The sequence below is a fragment of the Dioscorea cayenensis genome, chromosome 17, assembly GCF_009730915.1.
Source record: "Dioscorea cayenensis subsp. rotundata cultivar TDr96_F1 chromosome 17, TDr96_F1_v2_PseudoChromosome.rev07_lg8_w22 25.fasta, whole genome shotgun sequence".
Taxonomy (NCBI): Eukaryota; Viridiplantae; Streptophyta; class Magnoliopsida; order Dioscoreales; family Dioscoreaceae; genus Dioscorea; species Dioscorea cayenensis.
In genome coordinates this window covers 15,909,957-15,930,928 of record NC_052487.1, presented here as the reverse complement: position 1 = coordinate 15,930,928, position 20,972 = coordinate 15,909,957, and the positions used below count along the sequence as shown (strand labels likewise).

The 20,972-nt window shown below is 37.7% G+C and overlaps 1 non-coding gene across 1 annotated transcript; it reads right to left on the bottom strand.

The window, feature by feature from the left end:
- Window positions 1-4,194: 4,194 nt before the first annotated feature.
- Window positions 4,195-4,301, bottom strand: LOC120281472. The gene has a single exon (XR_005542611.1). It is a non-coding gene; the product is annotated as a small nucleolar RNA R71 (small nucleolar RNA).
- Window positions 4,302-20,972: the final 16,671 nt, after the last annotated feature.

Here is a 20,972-nt window from a genome sequence, read left to right as displayed (position 1 = left end):
CCCAGCCTCCTATGTTTGCTTTAAGTGCAGGAATCCCTAATCTGGAAACCTATCTATGCCTAACCTCTTAGAACATGCATAGATCTATCATGGCATGGGTACCATCAATATGGGGGCATATCCTCCTCATCCACATCAACATCTAACAATCAATTAAGAACATGAAATGATTACAAAAATTAGAAGAATTTATAATAATTAATCAAAATTTATAAATAATAATCGAGCGATGACGAGTGCATTTCTTATAAATATTTTTATACCCTTTTCATGTATTTATCTTGTCTTTAAGTGTTTATTTGTTGTGATTCGATGCCACTATGGGTATTATTATATAATTGTGCATGAAAATAGGCTCTTGTGCAAAAAATAGGATTTGGCACAAATACAGTATGAGAAAAGGTCAAAACACAGTGTTATATGTGAAGCACAGTCTGAGCATGGGCAATGCTCCCTCACTATGAAAATCTCTAGAATTCCACATCAAGAGAATTACTACCATTGTAGCAAAACACTGTAGATGAGTTACTGTATCACTTTATTCTAGAAAATCATTATATCACAACTTGGAAGAAAAGCACGGTTTCGGTGCCCAAATCATGAGCATGCTTGTGGGAGCATGGGCCAAGCACGCCCATGCTCACCACGTGATTTTCTCTGATTTAGAGAAATGGATGAGCATGGTCCTATTTTCGTAAACACGACCTAAGCATGCCCGTGCTTAGGGCGTGTTAAGCCCAAAAAGCATCTTTTAAGCCAAATCTAGGTCATTTCCAAGGGGATATTTTCCTACTTCTTCTTGGGGGTGGTTGCCAAGGTCTTCCCCAACACATTTCTAAGGCTGGAGTAAATCTATGGTGTAAGAGCGTGAGTGGAGTAGAGCTTAGCCGGCAGGACTTCATCGAAGCATTGTCAGAATGGTTTCCAAGGTAAAGAGGGGAGTCTTTCATGTCTTCTATATCTTTTGTTTTTCTTAATATTGCATTAATTTGTAAAACTATGAGGGCTAACAATTCTCCGGTGCCCCGGGTGTATGAACTTGGATGTCTATTTGTTATATTGATTTACTTGTATTTAATATCTATGGGGTTCTGATGCGTTCTTGTGTTCATTCATATGTTCCATAACTTGGCGTGCTCGATTTGCGTAGTTGTTTGTGTAAAACTTGGTGTGTGTGGATTATTGTAGTTATGATTAGCTTGTGTAGTTGCAAAACTTACCGTATATGAAGCCCCTAGTTATACTTGTAAAACTTGCCGTATTTGATAGCTGTAGATGCAACATTGTTTTTGAGCCCTCACAAAGATCTTAGGATGTACCTGGTAGATATTAGAAGAAAGTCCATACGCATTTCTCCAGGGGATTAGTTTGGGGCACTATTCTATCTTTGTGTTTCTCACCTAGTTCATTTCCAGCCATTACTAGTCATCCTTCCCCATTTTAATCTATCTAACTATCATCCTTACCCTGAATTAGTGATCCAGCTAGAGATTAGAAGATCAATTAGTACTAGGAGTCCAGTCCCAGTGCTTCGACAATCCTACCCCTCACAGTGTACCACTTTATTACTTGTTATGATCCATACACTTGCGGATAGGGCATCAAGGGACTTGGACATACAATTCCCCTCAAACTAGGTTCTTATGGATCATAACAAGCAAAGCATCAAAGCATAAGAAAACCACAAGACCAAATAAATAATAAATAAGCATTTAATGAATTTCTAGACTAACTTCCTCTATTAGTTCTCCAAAGATGGGGGTTAGAGTATACCAAGATTGTCTGATGATGTGTGTGACTCATGCTTCGCTGATGATGATCTTTGAAGATGCTTATCATGTGCGATCTTCTCTGATGATGCTTGTTGATGTACTCTCGAGAAATCCACAGGAATCTATTAGAATATGGAAGAGACTCCATCTCCCGCCGCTTAGATCTAAAGAAATCCAACTGTCCTAGCTTCTTTGGCAAAAGAGTCTCTCAGAATTTAGAGAATACTGGGGGTATTTATAGTAATCGACTCCGCCACGGCTTCACCATGGGCATTGCGTTGTCCATTATGAGTAAATTGTTGCTTGGGCTCCAAGTCGCATCCTTGCATGGTCTTTGGGCGTTATGTGTCTTGACAACGGCCTTTATGGACTTCACAATGACTATTGTGAGGCCGTTATGGCTTCTATGTTGCTACCAGTGAGCTCATGCTGTCATGGCTTGATCTTGGTAGTGGTAAGTATAGACAGCGGCCGTTGTGTGTTTCCATAATGCCCGTTATGAGTCATGGTGCAACCCTAATTCAGCAACTTGCTTTATTTTTCTTCAAAACATCCTCGAATTTGCTTCTTTCTTCCTTTGTGAACAAAAGAATGAAATTTTATACTAATGAGATGCTAAGCAAGTACAATTTCATGCTAAATGCAGTGTAAATTATATAGAAGATATGTTCGGTTTAGTACTTATTATAACAAAACAAGAATGCTAAAAAATTCTGAGTTTAAAACTAGTTCAAACTCTGTTCAAGGTTATTGATTGTGTGTGTGTTACAACTCTCTACTTTATTTCTTTTGACCTACAAGACTTTAATAACAAAAATCCATAAAACTTCTTTTTCTTTTTGAGGTGTTAGCTTCACACAACTCCTAAGGTAACCTTTTCTCACTTGGACCCATAAAGTGGCTTTCATGCTTAAAAATGGTAGCTCTTTCAACATATTTTACTAAAGGATGGTAGCTTTCATTCACCTTAAGAGGTAGCTCTTTCTCTCATTAGGACATATATAGTATCTGACTTATTGAGAGTAGCTCCATACATCTGATAGAGATAGCTCTTTCCCCCTCCAACATTTCTCTTTTTCAAACAAATTCTTTCAAATTTGCAAAAATTTTACACAATTATATCACTTGAAGTATAATGATGTATGGGATGAGCTGTTATAGCCGGACTGACGGTGGCTAGTCGGAGGGACGAGTCGTTGTTAGAATCATCATCTGACTTGCCCGAATTCTCGCCCAAAACTAGTGGCAGTACACTAGGGTGAGGGGTGATGATTTACTTGGAGCCCCGTTGGGTGAAATCCCCATGGAACGGAGAGTCTCCATGCTTTGGGGGTGTCGTATTGCTAACAACTTCCTACCTCTCAACCTTGTCCATGAGACCCATACCCCGAATGAGTCGCGTGATGTACGGTCCAACAAAAATGGCGCTCTGATAAGTGCTTATGTATGCATATTATTGAGCATATTTTCATATATTGAGCATTTCTTTTATTTGATTTTATGGCTCATTCATGTGTTTTTGTGTTCTTTTGTGCATTCAGGGTTGTGGAGGCAGTATAAGAAGAAAGAAAGTGAATATAGGTCATAAACGCAGTTTTTGAGGATGATCTTGTATGGAACAAGTGTCAAGACATGAGCCGTGATCAAACACATGAGCGTGTGTGCCAACTTCCAAGAATGTGCAAGTCTATCTACAAATTGGAAGGGCACAAAGATAGTCACAAACTCGTGTTTCATTTTATGCAGAGTTTTCAAGAGCGTCATTTGACATGACCTACCGCATGATTGTGTGCCCAACCGTGTGGCCTCATTGGAAGAGAACAAATTCGGGATCACTGTAGTAACTGTTCACGAGTATTGTAATAGTTACTGTTCATAAAATGCGAAATTCGAAAAACCTGAGAAAACCTGAAAATCCACAGGGGTGTGTGAAATCCCGATTTCAGCATTATAAATACCGCCTCCAAGAGTTACTTGAGGGTGCTTTTCCTATCTTTTAGAGAGAGCGTAGCTAGGGTTTCAAGAAGGTTTTCGCCAGGTTTTGGAGCGTTTCAAGAAGGACACTCTATGAATATGCAAGACCTACAATTTTTGTTACGCAGTCTAGAATTGTTAGACCACTGATTACAGCTCAGAGTTTTGAGTACAAGGCAGAATTTATTCAGATGGTATAGTAGTCAGCATAGTTCAATGGTTTGGCAGACGAGGATCCAAATAACCACATCGAGAATTTCTTAGAAGTGTGTGACATGCTCAAGATTAATGGGGTTACAGATGATGCCATTGGTTGGGGGCCTTCCCATTTTCCTTGAAGGGGAGAGCAAAACAATGGTTGCACTCATTACCTCGAGCGTTGATTACTACATGGGAAGAGATGGTGGAAGCTTTCCTTGCTCAGTATTTCCCTCATAAAAAAACTGGGAAGCTCAAGAATGAGATATCTTCCTTTGTACAAATGGAATTGGAGTCTCTCTTTAATACATAGGAAAGGTTCAAGGATCTCCTGCGAAAATATCCTCAACATGGATTCCCCGAGTGGATGATTGTTCAAACTTTTTACAATGGGTTAAATCCAAGCACAAAATAGTTACTAGACACTGCAGCAGGGCGTGCCTTAGGAAGTAAAACCCCAAAAGCCGCCCGACAATTCATAGAAGAAATGGCTATAAACAGTTATCAATGGACTGCTTAAGACAAGAAGAAAGTAGCCGATCCTCATGAGATTGATGCAATCACACCCTTAGCAACCCAAGTGGAAGCATTGAGCAAGAAGTCTGCCACTCTTGGAGAAGTTAGACACTTTAACTTCTCCAAGAGTGGCAGCAGTGATGAACTATGATGGGTATGGAGGTGGGCATACCTCATCTGATTATCCTATTTCCATTGGTGTCGTAGCACCTGTTGAGCAGGTGGATTTGGTAGGGAATGATGCGAGAGGACAAGGCAACCACTATAGCAACACATTCAATCTTGGGTGACGAAATCACTTGAACTTTTCTTAGAGTAATAAGGGGCAGTCTAGACCTACAGCACCACCGAGATTTCAGCAATCACAAGCTCCAAATTTGGACAACAGAGTTTCAGGTCTAGAGACACGAATGACAGACTTGGATAAGGTATTAACAAATTTTATCCAAACCTCTGACATACGCTTCCAGGGCGTAGAAACTACACTTCACAACCACTCTACATCCTTGCACAATTTGGAGAATCAGATGGGATAGATTACAAAGTCATTTTCAGAGAGACCTCATGGGAGTCTACCTAGCAACACTGAGACCAACCCGAGGAAGCAGCTGAAAACAATCACTTTAGGGAGTGGTCTTGAACCCGAGAATAAGCTTTCACCAGAGAAAGTTACTCATGAATCACCCAAGGAGAAAAAAATCGAGGGAAAGGCTAAAGACAAGGAGGTGGTACCCCCACCTTACAAACTAAGGATTCCTTATCCCTCGAGGATAAAGAAGGATGAGAATGATGAGCATTACAAGAAATTTCTGGGCCTTTTCAAGCAGTTTCACATCAACATTCCATTCGTGGAGGCATTGTCACAAAAACCCTGTTATGCAAAGTTCTTGAAGGACCTCTTGACCAATAAGATAAAATTAGAGGAGAGTGCAGCTGTGGTCTTGGATGCGTCATGCTCAGTAGTGTTATAGAAGAATATGCCGAACAAGATGAAAGTTTCAAAAGCTTTATCGTTCTATGCAACATTAGTAATTTGGGTGAAGAAAAGGCATTGGCGGATTCAAGGGCCAACATCAATGTAATGCCTTACATATTCTTCCAAAAGCTAAGGTTGGGAGAACTAAGACCCACTCGGATGACACTCCAGCTAGCCGACCATTCAGTTAGACATCCGAGGGGTATTGTGAAAGACATACTTATCAAGATGGGCAAGTATATTTTTCCTGTAGATTTTATGGTACTTGATGTGGATGAGGTTGTTGAGGTTCAATTAATACTTGGGAGGTCGCTCTTGCGTACTTCCAAGGCTCTGATTGATATGGACGGAGGAGAAATGACACTGAGGATAGGAGATGAAAAGTTGACTTATCACCTCGCCGAAGCCATGCAATATTCTCTTGATTTTAATGACACCTTGTATTTTCTTGATACCACTAATGAGCTTATTGATGATTATGTTCAGGAAATGCTATATCTGGATCCATTTGAAGGATGGCTGGAACAAGAGCATGAGAATGAAGAAGTTTCATCACTTGCTCTAGTGGAAAAAGTTTATAAAGATACCCCGGGGATTATGAAGCAATTGCTCAACAAATTAAAGAGGTTGAGGCATCAATGCAAGTAACATTCCAACACTTCTAGAGATGAGAATATACAAGCTAAGAGTGATACTCCCTCATTCGATAAAAAGTTCTGTAACTCTACTTATAACTTGAAAAGTTTATGTTCATCATGCTTTACAGTTGCAGGTAAGAGGACATCTTGGGTTCATGAACCACTTTGAGGTAAGCATCAGGTACGTCAAGCTAGTGATGTAAAACAGGCTCTTCTTGGGAGGTAACCCAAGTTTTCTTTGCTTTTCTAGGTCTTAGTTTATTTTCTGCAGTAATAAATGCTATAGTGTCAATGTTTTCAATAATAAGGTTGTTGTATTATTTTTATTGATCCTTGGTGTGTTATTGTGGTTTAATGCTAATGGTGAGGTCTAGGTTGTATAATTGTGTGTGTGCACATGTATAGGGTTAGTTCTATTTTGCATTATAATAGTTTTGATGTTCATTATATTGTTTTAGAATTTATTTGCTGCAGAATCTATATTTCTGAACTAATCCAGGAAATTCAGACGGACGTGTGGCAAATCTACATGGTCGTGTGTTTGCTTTTAGAGAATTTTTCTCCATCCAGAGAGCTCACGGGGGCGTGTGGATGCCCCTGTGACCTCCTTTATGAATCCAGACTGACGTGTGGAATATCCACATGACCATGTGGATGTGTTCAAAAAATTTTTGGGGATCCAGAGAATATACAGGGGCATGTGAGTGGCTCTGTCGCCTTCCCTGTGATTCTCCAGGTCGGACCCATGAGAGTGTGGAAATTACCCACTCTCGTGTGGATTTTTTTTCCCTAGAAGAAGTTATGATTCAGAGATTCACAGGGGCATGTGAATGCCCCTGTGGCAACCCATAGGAGTGGGACTTATCCACACGCCCATATGGATGCTTAGAATTTAAAAAGCTACGTGCCTCTTCAAATTTCATTTCGCATCTCTTCATTTCATATCTCTCAACACCAAAGGGTTGCGCCTCCTCCCTCTCCCAACCTTTGTTCCTTCTACTTAAAGGTTTGTGGGCTATTTCTGGGATATCATTCGCGGTTTAGACTTCTTCTTCTTCGGTAAGCCTTCCATGTTCCTTTGCCTTGACATTATTTTGTTTCTTTGTTTTATTGGATCTATTTGGCATGAGTTTGCATGGTTTATCTTTTGTTCATGCTTTTATTTAATGTTGAGAGTGTTTATGAGATTTTTTGTAGAGAGTTGGGGGTATGGCCATGGCATTTTCGCCCTGCTCGATAATCCACACGGGTGTGGGTCATAACCACACTGCCGTGTGGATTTCTATAGATTTATTTTTAATTCAAACTTGATCTTTTACTTTAGTATTTTGCAGGAATGGCTCCCCGAACCAAGAGACTAGCTAGTAAGTGTCCTCTCCAGACCTCTCCAGAGTAGGTAGAGTTTGCAGTACCAGAGCATCAAGTGAGATTTGAGCACCTCTCGAAGCTTAAATTCGGACAGTCATGAAATCCTGATCTACGAGCGTTAGAGGAGATAAAGTTGGGCGATGATGTGGCACAGGAGGTTCGTGAGCTCCTCTCTATCAGGTATCCTATTGTTCGTACTATTACTTTGGAGGTCCCTACGTCGTTTGAGTTTAATCAATCCTATACCAGTTTCAATCAGGAGGATACGATTCGTTTCTGCACCTTTGGACAGTATATATCACAACATGAGTTTGACACAATTTTCAGTGAGGCTTGGGTGGTATGACAATGATTTTATTCACACTAAGGAGTACACTCAACTCCAGACTGATCATCCTCCTGGAGTGACTCCTCAATTGTATATCGTATGTTGTATGAAGATAGTTAGTATGAGCCAAGGGTTTACATGCTACTTGCCTTGTTCGTCCGTTATACAAATACATTCACTCCATTCTTAGCAGATTAGTGAATGGTCATGCGGACAGCACTGGAGTTTTGAACCGACTAGAGCTACTCTACTTATACTCCATGGTATAGAGTGAGCCCCTACACTTAGGGCATATTGTGGCTGAGTATCTGTTACATCAGGGTTAGTATACTCGGGTTGGAGTGCTGTTCTTTGGGCCATATATCACTCATCGTATCCGTGGTATGGGCTTCACTGAGGCTATTCGATGGGCAGAGAAGACTACTATTCTCTCTTCTTTTTGACTTGACACTATATGACTAATGTGCGTGGTGAAGAGGGCTGGACCTGGCATATATGTTTTGATTATCCCCTCTACAGATGAGTCCGAGGAGGAGACCGATGAAGCTGAGGGTTCCCAGCCAGCACCACTACCAAAGCAGGATCCTATGGAGACTGATATTCCTGCAGCATCTTCTGAGGCTCCTCCTGCACATGTATCTTCATTGCCTCGAGCCCATAATCATTTTGAGAGGCTCGAGAGTGCTGTGGGAATCCTCCATACCAATTTAGCAGCGGTGCACACAACTCAAGTCGCGAATCATGAGGAGGTGATGGCACGCCTTACACTTTTATAGCATATCTTAGAGCGAGACTTTGCATCACCTTCCTCACCTAGATCACTAGCACCACCAGCAGCAGTAGATGACATCGACGCATGAGGCGTCTCATTCTTTATGTTTTTATTTCATTGTACTCTTGCACTTTTTATTATTATCTTTGGACTTGTATTTCTCAGAAAGGTTCTTCCTTCTGAGTTTATTTTACTACTTTAGTTGTTTTGATTGTTTTATCGAGTTATATTTTATTGCTCTATCTTTATGAACTTTTTTTTATTGTGTTAGTGTTGAATTTCACTAAATCCCCTTGTATATACGTGCAAATGGTCTTTTAAGTCTTGTGAATGAGGAATTGTCATGGACATGGTCATGTGGCATCTTTACATGGCCGTGTGAACCTCACAACCCATTGGACTTAACTCCCAACGAATCCAACTTAACCAAATTCTGCACTATGAGTTAAGGGGAGTATTGTTCTAATTGCTCACCTTCACACAACTTGTTTTTATTGTTTTTATCATTACTATTCTTGCATGCGTTTATTGAGGGCAATGTACATCCAGGGGCAGAACGAAGGAGGGGCTAGCAGGGGCTGAAACCCTCCCCCCTTGCGCTGGAGAAAATACTTTTTAAACAATATAAGATTTGGTGGTTTTCGATTTTTCTATACTTAATTTCATGTAAAATACAATATTTGGGCAAATCAAAGTGTGGTTAGTGGGTTTATCCATAAGGTTTGGGATCTTTTGATCCACCCAAGTTCAAATCCCACTTGGTGCATTTTTTCACATTTTATTTTTTTAATTTAAAAATTACTATTATTTCAAAATTTTAATGAAATAAATCTTACATACAAATTTTAGTAATTTAAAAAAAGTTTGAATTGATCATGAGGCCTAACATATATACATATATGTTATAATGTACCATATGTGCTAGAGTGAAACAACAAAAGTTTTTTTATAAACAATAGTTTGGTTGTTTGTAGTGAGGAGGATCAATTTTACCATATTTTAAAAAAAAAAATACAAACTTGAGATGTATTCTTATTAGTTGAATTATTGAAAATCTCATATATTTTCTATCGGTAATAACAAAATTTTAAATTATACTTTATATTTTTTTTAATATGTGTATTCAAATTTTGGTTATATTAGCACATTATTCTTCATTTAAAATAATTATTTTGTTAGATTATTTTTTACTTTTTATTTTTTTGTTTTGCCTTTAGGCTTCAGCCCCATCTACCATCAAGTCTTGGTTCCATCCCTGTGTACATCGTAAGTATGGGGGGGGAGGGGGGGGGGAGTTCACATTACACATTTATTACACTCGTGCATTTCATGTTCTTGCTCATGTCGCTAATTTTGGTTATATTCTTAAGTTTACGAGAATTTTTGAATGATGAATGCTATCATGCTCTAGTTTTACTTGAATTTGTCAGGAATTTTTGTCTGACTATCTGTTTATTGCACTACTTACTCATTAAACCTATGGAAACTCTAGTTCATTATTTAGAGGACTGAAGTAGTATTCTTTGAATTGAATATATGTATATATATAGTATTAAAAAAACTAATAGAAAAGAAGTTGTTTGATTGTGCATTTAGGGTGGAAAGAGCTACCACCTAAGAAGTATAAAGCTACTCTTATAAGTCAGATACTAGTTATGCCCTAATGAGAGAAAGAGCTATCCAATAGGATGAGTGAAAGCTACTACCCTTGGTAGAAAAAGCTACCACCTCGAAAGTGTGAAAGCCACATTCGTGGCCGCTTAGAAAAGGGCTACCTTAGAGGATGTGTCAGCTACTACCGTTTCTTTTGTTTATAAATAAGTCCTTTGTATTAAGAACTTCAGAGAGTGGACATTGGGCTGACTTGAGTAAATTTACACACACATACACGATGTCGGACTTTCATCCTTCTTGATTTGTGTTTTTAGTTAGAGCATTGATTTTCTTATGTGGTATTCAAAATCATCCTTACTTTTATATTGCTTCTCTTATATACTCTTGGTGAACCTAAAGTTGAGCATGTCTAATTTTCCTTTTAGATGCTTTAATGAGTAATTTTGCTTGAGGACAAGCAATGGCTTAAATGTGGGGGAGTTTGATAAGTGCTTATACATGCATATTATTGAGCACATCTTACTTATAAGGAGCATTGTTTTTATCAGGTTCTATGGCTCATTCATGTGTTTTTGTGTTCTTTTGTGCATTCAGGGTTGTGGAGGCAGTATAAGAAGAAAGGAAGTGAATATAGGTCATGAACGCAGTTTTTTAGGATGATCTTGTGTGGAACAAGTGTCAAGACATGAGCCGTGATCAAACAAATGAGGGAGTGTGCCAACTTCCAAGAATGTGTAAGCCTATCTACAAATTGGAAGGGCATAAAGGCAATCACAAACTCTTGTTCCAGCTTATACAGAGTTCTCGAGAGTGTCATTTGACATGGCCTACCGCATGGGTGTGTGCCTAACCTTGTGGCCTCAATGGAAGAGAAGGAATTCGAGATCACTGTAGAAGTTACCGTAACAATTACTGTAGCAAAGCAATGTTCACGAGTACTGAAGCTGTTACTAAGAATCCAAACGCCTGTGTGAAAAATCTACAGGGGTGTGTGAAATCCCGATTTCAGCATTATAAATACCGCCTCAAAGAGTTATTTGAGAAGGCTTTTTCCTATCTTTTAGAGAGAACACGGCTAGGGTTTCGAGAAGGTTTTTGCCAGGTTTTGGAGCGTTTCTACGCGGTTCGACATCGATTTTCTTTGAAGGAGAGTTATTGGGGGAGCTTTCGACGGCATTGTTTCGGTGTGGTGTGCCCTAGGCTTGACAAAGGAGTCCTTGGAGAAGGAGAAGCGGCTCTTGGAAACCATCATCACGGATAACAAGGGGGTTATTTTTATAAATAGTTTGCTTTCATCTTTGATTTATTTATTGATCATGTATTGCTCCATGGACAGCTAAACCCATAGTGGGTGCTTGAACTTGTAAACCCTAGGATGATTTTGTTTCATTGACTCTTATTATATTTCTTTTAATTGAATTTTCAATTGAGTTTCAATCTTGTATTCTTATGGTTTGATCTTTTCTTAGAGTGACACTATGGTGAGAATCATCTAGGTATCCTTTTGAATGAGTGGCAGCTTCAGTAGGATTAGACTTAGCAAGATTGAAGAGGGTTGTGAGGGTGAGTCGAGAGGTAGCGGAGCGTCGCCTTTTCCTTTCGATGTGATTTATCCTACCTTCACATTCTATAAGTTCTTTGTAATCACAAACAGAGTGAAGTCTTGATAGATCTCCTTCTTTGGGGCTTAATTGTGTAGGCATAATAGAGTGAAGTATTAAGAGATCCCTTTCGCTAGGGCTTAGTTGTGATTAGGGATCTTTCGCCTGGACCAAAGGGTTAGATCTAGATTTGGGAATAGGGTTTATCACTTGGAGTCCCTAGAACCCTAAGCATTCCCACGCAGTGTGAGGTGTTGAGAGTATTCCTTTCCGTCGGGGCATACGTAGAGGGCTAGTCACAGTTGACCTTAGATTTGGAACTTTATGCTTTTGGATTTCCATGACTATTTGAAACTTAATTAAGGAAGCATTATATTAGTCTTGCACTTGAAACAATAGTCCTAGGGGGAGCATAGTAATAGTCCTAGGGGGAGCATTGTTCAAGTACTCTGCTTTATCATTGATTGTTTCCTTCTATTTACCTTTAGCTATTTTCTTGCTATTTTATTTCATTAACATCTTATATACAATATCAATCACCAATTGATTATCTCCTTAGCTAATTAGAAATACTACTTGTTTCTAGAGTCTATTTCCTGTGGATTCGACTACCCACCCCTTGGGTACTTTATTACTTCGACACCCATGCATTTGCGGTACACGCGTAAGGATGTGTTACGCTCAATCAAGTATGTTGGCCCTGATATTCGATAAACTCAACTAGCATGTACACAAGATGGATGGCGCAACTCTCGGTCAGGCTGTGTAGAAACAACAGCTCCTACCACCCCACCACTCCTATACTATCGGCTCACCTTACAAAAGATCGAGCCATCACTTCTTATACATACCTCAAAGCCAAGCTGTTGATGAATGAGGCCCTCATCAAGCCTAGCTCAAAGTTCCTGGTAAAACATAAGTGATGCCACATGCCAGTTGTTGTTTTCCTCCGTGGGTAATCAATCACCAGCTGTTTGTACTCCTAGGTTGTAGCAAAATCAGTCTCGTAGAGACCCAGCAGTAAGGCAAAATCTATGTAGCTCTGCAACCTATGCTCCCCAAATAGCTGGAAGAGTATGGAGTCGGCTCACCGATGCTAATCAGCCCTTGATCAAGGTCGATCATGTTGGAACATCAATGGTGGCATCTCTATATGTTTGCTTCTTAATGGAGAACAACCAACTGCATCCTCCTGACTAGAACATCCCTCGGACTTCCTCTTCCAACCAAAATTGTGCAAAAACTTGCCAATCCACCATGTGGGATTGGCCAAAATACTTTATCCTCAAGCAAGCACACTGCTCTCGGAAGTATAAAGTGGAAAAATTTAGTACCAAGGGCATCGCAGGTATTGATGGATCCACGACCTTTAGACAAGAGTCAAACTCTCGACCCTTGCCTTTTATGACGAGCTGGCTATCGCTAGACACGATGTCGAAGCCTCGGTCCTCGCCCTTTTTGGCTGACCATTGTGGTCCACTTTGCTCTAGTCATCCTGTGAAGAAAAGAATATGACAAGTTAACTGAGAAATATGAAATTCTCTCAAAGCAAAAGTGCTTACGACCTTCTTACAAGAAGACTTATGATAGTAAGCCTTGGGAAAACATGCCTTTATTGAAGGCCTTACGGTAATAAACCTTGAGCTCAGGCCATAAGGACCCTTTTTGTTTATTAAAGCTCAAAAAGTTTACAAAAATTGCATAAAAGCTACAAAAATGATTTAATAAACATGCAAGTAACCATTTCAACCAATTAAATTGAAGGTTAAGTATGAGAATTACCAAAAGTAATAAGGAGAACAACAACAAATCGACTTGGTGAAGGGTCAGAAAATGTGTCCAATCTTGTTTGAGAGTGCTCAGAGAGAAAAATAAAAGACAAGGGAAAGAAAATGGGACGAAGATGGGGTCACCGGTGATGAGGAATAATATAAAACCATTCAAAATGATTTCAAAGGTAACCGAGAGCGCATAAACCCTAGATGTTTACGAGCGGCTTATGGGCATAAGCCGCGACCATAAGACTCTCTTTTTACTCTTAAGTGTAATCTCATCTTCAATAAAATCAAATTTGATTTTTATATTATGTTTCTAAAAAGGCATCCACATACTTTGGAGCACATACAATAAATACTGCATAGAAAACATAAACTCTTCACTATGAGTTTACATATAGAATAGAATATATTTGATATTTATATATATTTATTGTTTATGTTTACAAGATTATTCTTTATAGCATTTTATATAGGTTTAATTACCCTTTTGGTCCCTCAAAAAATACAATTTCTTCCCTTTTGGTCCTGCCGAAATGGAATGGCCTTACTTTTTCTTTTTATTTATCGTGAATGCTTCCATCATTACATATAGTAACCGGGTGGGAATCAGCATACTTGAAATTAAATTTACTCGGGAATGAGTCTTCTTTTTCCCAGACTTGTTTTAGAAAATAAAAATTCTCATTCAAAGGAATGGGGCATAATTATTATGGAGAACCCTCTTACTTTTTTCGGGCCCTTTGTGTCCCTCTATTTTTCGGATTTGGAAAATTAGATCCTCTAGGTGATGGACGTTGAACTCGCCGTTACATGGTTGCAGACGTGGCATAATCTTAACTAAAATACTCATTAAAAAAATTAAATGAATAAAAAAACATTAAAAAAAATTTATCGGATTCTAATCTAATGATCAGAATTCGAATCCCAAGCCTAAAACATCTATAATCTATGAAATCCCTAACCAATCTGATTTCCTCTCTTCTTGTCCCCCAACATCTTCCCCCTCTTGACGCCGGTGAAGAGCTGTTGCCGAGACCCCACCACCATTAGAGTTCCTTGCCACCAACAAAGTCTTTTTTCAACAATTGTTTAACCTTTGTAGAGTTGAACCTCTTATTGTTGGAGTTGCTGCTGTGTGTAAGGTATTTTTCTCTTCAATTCTATTTCTTTTGAGAAATTATGTTTTACATTGGTGGGAAATATATTTCAGCATTATGTTTTTCTCTTTTATGTTCTTTACATTTGAATGGCATTATGTATGTAACAATGGAGAGTTTTCTTTCTTTCTGATTTTTGGTTGGGGAAGGGAGTGGGGCTTATGCTTAGGGTGTTTGTAATTCACCACCTTTTCCATTCTAATTATGTAGATTGATGTATCTTGGTAGGGCTTTATTCTCTTCCACAACTTTCATGAATTGTCCTACTAAAACCAAGACCCTGATTCCTAAATTGGTTCAGTTCATGCATGCCAAGAATCTACGATGCACAAAGTTGTAATCTTGGGTTTTAATCTACAAAGATATGGACCACCAATATGATTTTATATACATAATATGTCAATTAGGCTAAATTTAATAATTCTAATCAACTTGCTAATCTATTCCTAGTTTAAAACCATGCTAGTTTAAACATGATCAAAATCTTGCAAACTAACATTTCTCTCATAAATAGCTCCATTATCCCATTCCTCATAATATACCTACAAATCAAATATCATTAATCAAACATAACATGACACCTCATTCTTTGTCCTTTATATACATTAAATCCATAAAACCTTATGTTACTCCGGAAGGACACCTTCACATTGTACTTACTTCAATCAAGAATTGCATGAAAAAGATAAAAGCAATAATAATTAAAAAAAAAAAAACAAAGTTCAAAGGAATCAGGAATCAAGAATTGCAGAAAAAAAATATAAAAGCATTAGTTGTTGGTTTCTACACATGGATGCTAATGATGGACCCACATTTAATGAATGGATGGACCACATGAAGTCCATTGATGAATCTCATCTTGTAATGTTTTTCTTTGAGTTAAAGCTGGCTCAACTTGATTTTTTTTAATTGTTTTTGTCTGCCAATATCTATGTTATAGATGAATATGTGGCCTTCCTTAAATTGAACCCCTTGTATAATATCACAAATTATATTTCATTTCACTCAAATAAAATAATTTTTTTTTGCATTTCTTTCATATATAGGAAAGCATGTCCAGCCAGGATGAATGCATCATAAAGTATCATCATGCAGGGATATTAGTGAAAGAAGAAAAGGTTGAATATCTTGATGGGTTAGAAGTTGAATTTGTTGTTGATCTAAACAAGGTATGCTACTGGGATTTATTATCAAATATTGAGATAGGATATGATATTACAAATTCTGTGAGCATATTTTTCAATGATGATGGGGGAACATTGAAAGAGATTTCTAATGATGAAGGCCGTATAAGTTTAGTTGATCATTTAAGGAAAAACAAGAGAGCAGATGTTTATGTGGAGTTTTTAGTGGTTAAACATGAAAAAAACATTCCACAAAATTTGTTGTCTAACTCCAAAAGTGATATGGATTTGGATGTGAGAGAGGTTGAAGAAATTGACAGTGGTAATGACTCAATTGAAGATGATGAATAGGAGATGCTGCATATCCCACTTATTAATGACTATTCAGATGTTGATGAAGAAAGAGAGGAGGCTAGGGTCAAGATGAGCAAATATGTGCAATTAAAAAAGTCAGTGCTAAATGAAGGTGGTAATCAGGATACTAGTGGTGGAAGGTCCAATAATTGTGTAGATTGTCCTACTGAATAGACAATGGATCATCTAGAACTTGAAGATGAGCATATTGGTGGGTATAAGAGTGACTACATAGAGTCATCAGAACCTGGGAGTTTTTTGATACTAGTGGTGGGAGTGATGCAAACGATGCAAAAAGGCACAAGTCAAGTAGAAAAAATTATGATCCTACTATGCCTTTAGAAGAATTCTACCTAGATCTTAGGTTTCCGGATATGAAAATGTTCAAGAATGCACTTGTTGAATTTTTCAACAAGAAAAGGTTTGAGTTTAGGTATATAAAGAATGATGTAGTGAGGGTTAGAGCCAAATGTTCTTCAAAAGGGTGCACTTGGTTAATTCTTTGCTCATGGTGCACTGCAAAGAGGTTGTTTATAATCAAGCACTATATGGTAGAACATTCCTGAATTCTTGGGGCAACAAGGAATAGGTGAGTGATAATAAATGTGGTTGTGGAAAATTATGGAGATATGATGGTTGCTATGCCTATATTGAAGCCCAAACACTTGAAGGCCCTTGTTAGAAAGGAACTAGGTGTGTTCATTTCAGATAAGGTTTGCAAAAATGCTAGGTGTTTGGTTTTGAAGAAAATAGAGCAACAATTTACTGAAGATTTCAATATTCTGAATAATTATGCTTTGGAATTGAAAGAGACAAACCTTGGAAGTAATGTGATTGTTTTAGATGAAAGACGAAGTCCAGAGGCATTACCAGTTTTCCAAAGAATGTAAATCTGCCTCACAGCAAACATGGAAGGCTTTATTGCTGGTTGTAGAAGGCTAATTGGACTTGATGGTTGCTTCTTGAAAGGTTTAATGAAAAGCCAACTAATGGTGACTGTGGGAAGGGATGGGAACAATCAAATATTCCCCATAGCTTGGGAAATTGTGGAGAAGGAAACAACTCATAGTTGGACATGGTTTCTTCAGCATTTAAAATCAGATCTTGGCATTGAGGATATCCTTGGTTGGTCAGTTGTCAGTGATATGTAGAAAGTAAGTAATAATTTTCATTATTAGCCCTTTCATTGATCATTTTGTTATATAATTTTCACATTGTTTTTCTTGTAGAGCCTTATTCATGCGATAAATGATCTTATGCCACTAATTGAGCATAGGATGTTTGCACACCATGTTTACGCAAGATGGGGAAAGCAACACCCAAGTAAGGAGCTTCAGATTCAGTTTTGGAAAACAGCCAGGGCTACCAGTCCGCCTGAGGTACAGAAGCAATTGCAATGTATGAAGGAGATGAAAAGAGGTGAGTAGGCTATGGAGGATCTATTTGAGAGATGGCCTATTAATAATTGGTGTGCAACATTCTTTAATGATTTTGTGAAATCTGATGTTATTGACAACATGTGCGAGACATTCAATGGAGTGATCTTGGAAGCTAGAAGCAAACCAATGATAACTATGTTAGAAGACATAAGAAGATATGTGATGCAAAGAATAGTTATAAAAAAAACTTTACTAACAAGTGGAAGTTTAATGTTGGGCCTAACATACTTGCTAAACTTGAGAAAGAGAGAAACCAAAGTGCAAAGTGGGAGGTTGACTGGAATGGAGTTGTAGAACATGAAGTGTCTCGAGATGATGTGTTAATGCTAATGAGGGAGAGCTATGTTGTGAGGTTGGTAAATAATAGTTGCTCTTGTGGAAAGTGTGAGAAGAGTGGTATCCCCTGCCAGCATGCACTAGCAGCGATTGCATTCCAAGGAGCTGATCCACTTGCATATATTTCTGAATGGTTCAGTAAGGAGATATACATGAGGGCATACCAATTCACAATCAGTCCAGTAAAAGGCAGGAGATTTTGGCCTACAAGTGAACAAGACCCCATGTTGCCTCCTATAACCAAGAGGATGCCTGGGCAACCTGCAAAAAAAAAGGAAAAGAGAACCCTTAGAAGGCAAAGGCAACACAAAGCTTTCAAGGGAAGGGAGGCTACTCAAGTGTGGAATCTGTCATGTGGAGGGTTATAACAGGAAAAGTTGTTTGAAAAAATTTAACAGAGTAAGGTTTTAATTCTCTTGTGCTATTTATTTTTGTTCCATTGAGAATTTAATGGCCATAAGCATAACTATTATGTCTTTACAGGGCACAACTGAAAATGTTGCCTCAAGTATCAAGCAAGAAAGATATGAAGTAGTGAAGAGACAGGGTAAAGAGAAGACACAAGCTACATCACAAAAGGAAGGTTATAGGCCAATGAGAATTTTACAAGTAAGCAACATTTACCATATTTTTACCTCTAATGTTGAATTAAACCTTAGTGTTTCATGAATTCATCATTAGGTGTGTGAGTTACAAAGGAATGAAACATTTTTCTTTAATGTGCAAGGTCTTGCACACACTAGTGATGTTGTAGTTGGAAGAGAAGTGGCACATAGTCTATCATTACCCAATGAACTTTATGATCTCCCAACACAACAGAGCATAATTAGTGATGCATTTGAGAGAAATCCATAACCTGAGGCAAAGAAGCATTTAGTTAGGGTGACTTTTGTTACTGGAGTTTATTTTATTTTATTTTTATCTCCAGTTTGGAAAAGTATATCTCTAGTAAATTGAATGTGAGAATTGGTGACATGAAAGGTTGTATCTTTTTTTGTTAATTGCATGCCAATTTTGGCTCTTAGATTGTATCTTTTGCCATATTTCAGACTATCAGTAAAACCAAGATAGTTTGCATCAAATGTTTCTTCTTTTATGTGAAAATATGAATATCAGAGAGTTGAAATATTTATTAAATGGATGTTTGTTTGTTTACAAGAACAGGTGGTATCTCTTGCCATATTCTAAATTGTATTAATTGTGAGTGAATGTAAAAAACTTGGATCAATTGTTAAATGATATATGTTTGCAGCTTTATAAATTAAGGTTGCAGTTAAGATGACAGCATGGGACTTGTTCCTAATTGAAGGGAATGTATGAATGATTGTGTGTGATTAAATCTTTAGTGTTTTTTTTTTCAATTGTAAAGATCTGATTAACCTCTCCATTGCAGTACATCGTCACCCAATATCTGTACAATACAAAGCAATCAAAAATGGAATTCATGACAAATTTCCCATTAACTTAGACATAAAACACATGTATACATTTTCATGTAGAATGCCATCAATAAAGTGCACAATTAAAGAAAAAACTGAATACAATCTATAAAATAACGTCAAATATAAAAACAAAAAAAAAACAAAAACAAAACAAAAGACATTAACCATTCTCTATTTATCATTTGTTTCTTAAAGCCTCATATCCTTAAGTCCTCAATTGAATGACAGATGGCATTCTTTGCTTGGCATCTATTCACAATTTAAAATCTTTGAAAGAGAAATTGGGTGAATTGCAACCTCTTCTTATGATCGTGGTCTCCTACAATAGCTGCAGCAGTGGCAATTCCCAGTAGTAGCAAATTCAACTCTCCAAAGGATGAACAACTGATGAAATAAATCTCCCCTTGGTGCCAAGTAGCTGCAGCAGTGGCAACTCCCAGTAGTAGCAAATTCAACTCTCCAAAAGTTGAACAACTGATGAAATAAGTCTCCCCTTGGTGCCAAGGTACTCGAATGGTGGTAAGGCCTTGGCTGTAGTGCTTCACCGGTGTCTAAAGATGGGAGATGTGGGGGAATGAGAAGAGAGGAAATCCTATGGATTAGGGATTTCAGATGGGTTAGGGATTTCATAGATTATGGATGGTTTTAGACTTGGGATTCGGATTCTGATCATTAGATTAGAATCCGATAATAATTTTTTAATGTTTTTATTCATCTACTCTTTTTTTAATGAGTATTTTAGTTAAGATTATGCCACGTCTGCAACCATGTAACGGCGAGTTCAACGCCCGTCACCTAAAGGATCTAATTTTCCAAATCCGAAAAATAGGACACAAAGAGTCTAAAAAAAAATATAAGAACCAAAAGGGAAAAAAAATTGTACTTTTTGAGAGACCAAAAAGGTAGTAAAACCTTTTATATATGTTATAATATTTTTATTTAAAATATTTATATATTAAGTACTATTATTATTAAAATAATTTTCTATTTTTTATAATAGATAAACTTATTTAATATAATATATAACTAGGGACAAGTATCTCAATTACAAACTTTGTAACATCATGGTATTTTACTTACAACATGAATAAATCACTATTCATATAATTCACCCTGTGTAAAAACGAATTCAACCTTCAACCTCCTACATATGAAACCCCCATTCAACCTTCAACCTCCTGCATGAAACCCCTACCCCATACTGTTAGGCTACATCAATATTGGTACACTATGACCTATAAATAGCTTTATAATTTACAATTTTCCTGCAAGATAACTAGCGAGTCTTAACACGTGGCGCATCAATTAGCTAAAGGTGTTAAACAACGATTCAAGACATACATATATTTCTCACAACAATCATAAACTATACATTCTTCATGTAGGTTAAAAAAAATAAAAAAATCTATTTTGTAAAATGAGACATCCCATTCTGCTGCAGGAATAAATACATCAGATCAGACAATAAAAGGTTAAAGACCTTGCCTGAGGCTTCTGACCATGCTCCTTTTTCAAACATTTATTGAAAGGAACCTCCACGCCTCACTTGGAAGTGTGGGTCTACTAGAGAGTGGAGACCAACACA